Source organism: Mauremys reevesii, linkage group 5 (genome assembly GCF_016161935.1).
Source record: "Mauremys reevesii isolate NIE-2019 linkage group 5, ASM1616193v1, whole genome shotgun sequence".
Lineage (NCBI taxonomy): Eukaryota > Metazoa > Chordata > Testudines > Geoemydidae > Mauremys > Mauremys reevesii.
In genome coordinates, this window is record NC_052627.1 from 134,617,266 (window position 1) to 134,621,302 (window position 4,037).

The 4,037-nt window shown below is 49.7% G+C and overlaps 1 long non-coding RNA gene across 2 annotated transcripts; it reads left to right on the top strand.

Moving 5' to 3' along the window:
* Nucleotides 1-2,544: 2,544 nt before the first annotated feature.
* Nucleotides 2,545-3,642, top strand: LOC120406817. Of its 2 annotated transcripts, none has more exons than XR_005599607.1 (3): nt 2,545-2,749; nt 3,212-3,282; nt 3,381-3,642. It is a non-coding gene; the product is annotated as an uncharacterized LOC120406817 (long non-coding RNA). The 2 variants fall into 2 exon arrangements; XR_005599606.1 differs by lacking the exon at nt 2,545-2,749 and adding an exon at nt 2,960-3,106.
* The last annotated feature ends 395 nt before the right edge of the window (nt 3,643-4,037 follow it).

The following is a 4,037-nucleotide window of genomic DNA, read 5'->3' on the forward strand; positions in this document are numbered from 1 at the left end:
TCTCGGGATACACTCACGCTTTGTGGTGGGGCTGATTATTCTTAACTTTCTGAGCTCGCTGCTGACCCCGCTGACTCAAAGATGGGGTCGCTCCGGCTTTGTGACATCTCCCTACCGGCCAACTCAAGCCCCCGCTCCGCTTGCACCTGACGTTTTTAATTAGGGAGCAAACTGGGAAGGGGGCGTGTGAGGAAAAAAACCAATGTGAATTGGTGCAAACTCGCCGAGCCGTGGTTACCCCGCTCCCCCGTGCTCCGAGATCCCCACCCCTTCTCTCGCAGAGTTCACCCCGGGTTTTGGGTCTGGCTCCCGGCTGGAGCAGGCCAGTGTCCGCACACTGATTGAGTTTTGTTAACCCTGTGAAGGAGTGGGGCTGTCCGGAGCGCCCGCTACAATGAAGGTGTAAAGTCTATTTTCCACTCCAGTGAGCTGAAATGCGCCAGGCAGGCAACCTACGAGTCTCCCTTCTGCTGGAAATTAAGACTATTTAAGGAGGAGGGGAACTAACTGGGGGGGGGGAAGAGAGACCCCTCTCCCTTTCTGTTCCCCTTGCTTTCCTGTCCTGAGATCCCTGTGGCCCTCAGGAAGGACGATCGAGGCACCACACAAGATCTCTGCCCAGACACCTAGGGTTTTTCCCCCTCTTTTTTCTCTGGGCATCTTCGGCCGAAGTGGGGCCGGGAGGGGAACACACACGTAAAAACACCGCTCCAAACTAATAGAACAAAACCGCTGCCCTGGCAAACCCGTCCATGCGGCTGCAGGTGAGGCGAAGGATGACACGCAAAGCGGGGGAGAGGGTCGGGCCGGGCCGGGCCAGGCCGGTCGAATTGGCTTTGGGGACAGGAAGAAGGTTCAAAGAACGAGAAATAAACACAGAGTGAAAAATAAATAAAGACCGAGACGCTCTAATGGGGAGACACCAACAACGGTCCCCGCGTGGTGCGAGCGGGTTTAATCGCGCACGGGCGGCGAGCAAGCACCTGTCGCCTTTATTCCGAGTGGGGGTTATTTCGGGACGCGCTGTCTGCCTGCCCAAGAAATCGCAGAGCGTTTTAAACCGGAGTCCGCTGGCTACCGAAGGGATCGGGCCCTAGGTTGATAGAAGGGCGCACCGGAGCCTTTTGTTCCGCTGCCTTTGGGGGGCTGGAGGTGTGGGGGAGACCAGAGTCGATTGGATTTTAAGACCCGAGAAAGGGCTTCGAGATGAATGCGAAGGGGAGTGAAAATTGCTCTGCCCGAGGTTTGGTCCGAATCAAACCGCCGTGTAGGGCCGGGCCCTGTGCGCATACCGGCTCGGCTCAGAAACCCACAGATCTTTCCGATATTGATTCGAAACGACTCGTTTGGACCGATAGATGGACGCGAGCAGGCTATCGAAATAAGAACGGAGATTATTTTATTCAAGCTCAAAGCCTCCCGAGCACTGGGACAAATCTCCACGGGGAAACACAATTCTTTTCTACTTTGGCAGAGTGAAATTAGACGCTTTAGAAATCAGGGAACTGCGGTTTCAGATCCACAGTGAGCCACTGGGAAGGTAAAAACAAAGAATTCTTCTTCCCGGTGCAAAAAAAAAAATCAGTGCTTTAAAAATCATTTTTAAAGGCAGGGCTCTGTGTGTTTGATTTGGGGATTTCAGGTGGGTTTTTGTTGTTACTTGCAAACACTCGGTGGGTAAAAAAAGAAAATCTAAAAATCTAAAAATAAAAGATTGTCTGTATTTGATGTGCACAGAGATAACCCCCAGAGGTTCAGCCTACGTGTCAAAACCTGTCATTCTTAATAGATGCCTGTTTTTTTCCAGAGCCTTTTGAACGAGGCTTCCCAAACACCCGTTTTGTTGTTGAGCAAATAATTTGGTCTTTATTCCTAAATCATCGATCTTCCGTTTCTGCCAGCCAGACATGCCCAGCCGGCTTTTCTCTTTTAAAAGAATAATTCGGTTTAATTTCTATTTTGAAATCGACTTCACCAGGATCAAGTTCGGCCTGGCCACGCCGTTCCACACCTGCAGTGATCACACTGCTCCTTTTCAGTTGGAACAAATTTCCTGCCGCTGCAGCAGTTCATATCCACCATCTCGCGTGGGAGCCGAGGGGGTGGGGGAGGCAGGATCCTTTGCACACAGGGTAAAGTTTAGGCTTTTCAAGAGAAATCCCAATTTGCGGATGGCAGAAAACGGGAGGTCATTTTTTTAAAGGGTAGTAAAACCATTAAAGAACAAGGCTAACAGGAGCGGTTGCATTTTGTTCCCTATCCATTAAACAGACGGAAAGGCTCCATTTCTGCAGGATACATCGCTGTTTAGCAGAGCGTTTCTTCGCACAGAAAATCCGAATTGGGTTCTGGCTCCAATGTGCCCTGAGACGACTGGGGTCGCCGAAAGCTAACAGGGAGTCGCTCAGATCGTGTTTATTATTTCTGTCCTGCCGAGATAATCACAACCATTTCAATTTCAGTTCGTTCCATGCCCCGACGCTGCGGACTTGACACCGTTTAAGAGGCGCTGCTGTTTAAACCCGGTACTAAATCACTTCACTTTCCTTTTGCAAACAGGTGGTTATTACACGGCGGGACTCTCGCAGGGCGGCTTGCCTGTGTGGTGGAAGTTTCCCCGGCTACCGAGGAGGGAAAACAACTGCAAATAAAATAAATCATCAACATCATTTCTGCTCTGCCTGGGATTTCCTGCCGGATTCTCATTCAAGTCACCTGCCTCGGAATCAGATCTTCCACCTTTTCTAGGGTAACCAATGAAAGGACCATTATTTCACGCGGAATTTCTACTGCCAGAGAGAGCCGCTCTTTAGAAAATCAGAGACACAGGCTAGAAAGTCTACGGGACCCATTTTTATTAAAGAAAGAAAGGGGCCCCTTTTCTCCTCCCCGGTTGAATTTCTCCAGGGTGAAGTCGGAACTAGTTTTGATCTGTCTTGACTGAGCGAAATGAGTATTTCTTTGGGGGACCTTAGTTAGAAGAGGGGGGGGGAAATAAAAATAAAAAAGGAGCGATCGGATTCAAAACTAATGAAAGTTACCAGTGGAAACAAGTGGGGATTGATTCGATTTTAACAGCAACGCAAAACTCTGGAGACGGTGTGAAGTGAGGCGGGCTCCGGATTGGTAACTGGGAGGTTGGAGGCGGAAGGAGTTGGAACTCCAGCGGGAATTTGATGCGCCTTGGGTAAATAATGATTGTGTTTCCCAGCCAGGCAACAAAAGCGAAATGGAAGGAGCCGAGGTGGGCACAGGAGAGAGATGCCGGCTCTGGGATCGTGAGTACGTTCAAATTGCACTGCAGGTGTTTTTCTGTCTTTCCCCACCCTCCCCCTACGTCTTCCTTCCTGAGCTCTACCATCTCTCTTCTGACTCTGCAGGAAAGTGATTCCCCAGACCCCTTGCCCTCTCTCTGCAGTCCCCCGTGTAGACAAGCCCCGAGAAAGGAAAGTGATTCCTGAGATCAGACCTGCAGCAGTTTCCGAGGACTGGAGGCGCTTCTCCCCCCCGCCACCCTGTTAATCTGTAACACATCAACCTCCATCATCAAAGGGCAAAATGTGGAAAATCAAGACTCAGATACTAAAGGGCAACCAGGGGTGAGGAGCCTGATGGGACATTAAAAGTTGATCAGACTTCAAAGTGCTGCATCATTTCCTTTTAAACTCGCCTAATTATTATTTTGGTGGGGTTATTAACTTGCTTTTGCTGGAATTTTATCTCCATCATTTATCTCTCTCCCACCAGGGCTGATTTGATCCTGGCTACATGAAGTTTGGGAACTCTCAAAAGTCAGCTGGAGGGCATGATTTAACCGCAGGTTATTACCTGAGCACACCTTTGGGTTACTGATTGCAGAATCCTGCACCCAGACCTAAGAAAACGCCTCCCCTTAATGCCAGCGAGGAGTTACCCATAGCCTCAGTCTATTCCGTGTCTCTTTTCACTCATCCTTACAGATTTGGGTCAGCTCGGTTCGGAAATATTTAAAAGAAGGCATTCTACACCCAACCCTCAACTCCAATTGCTAAGTTATT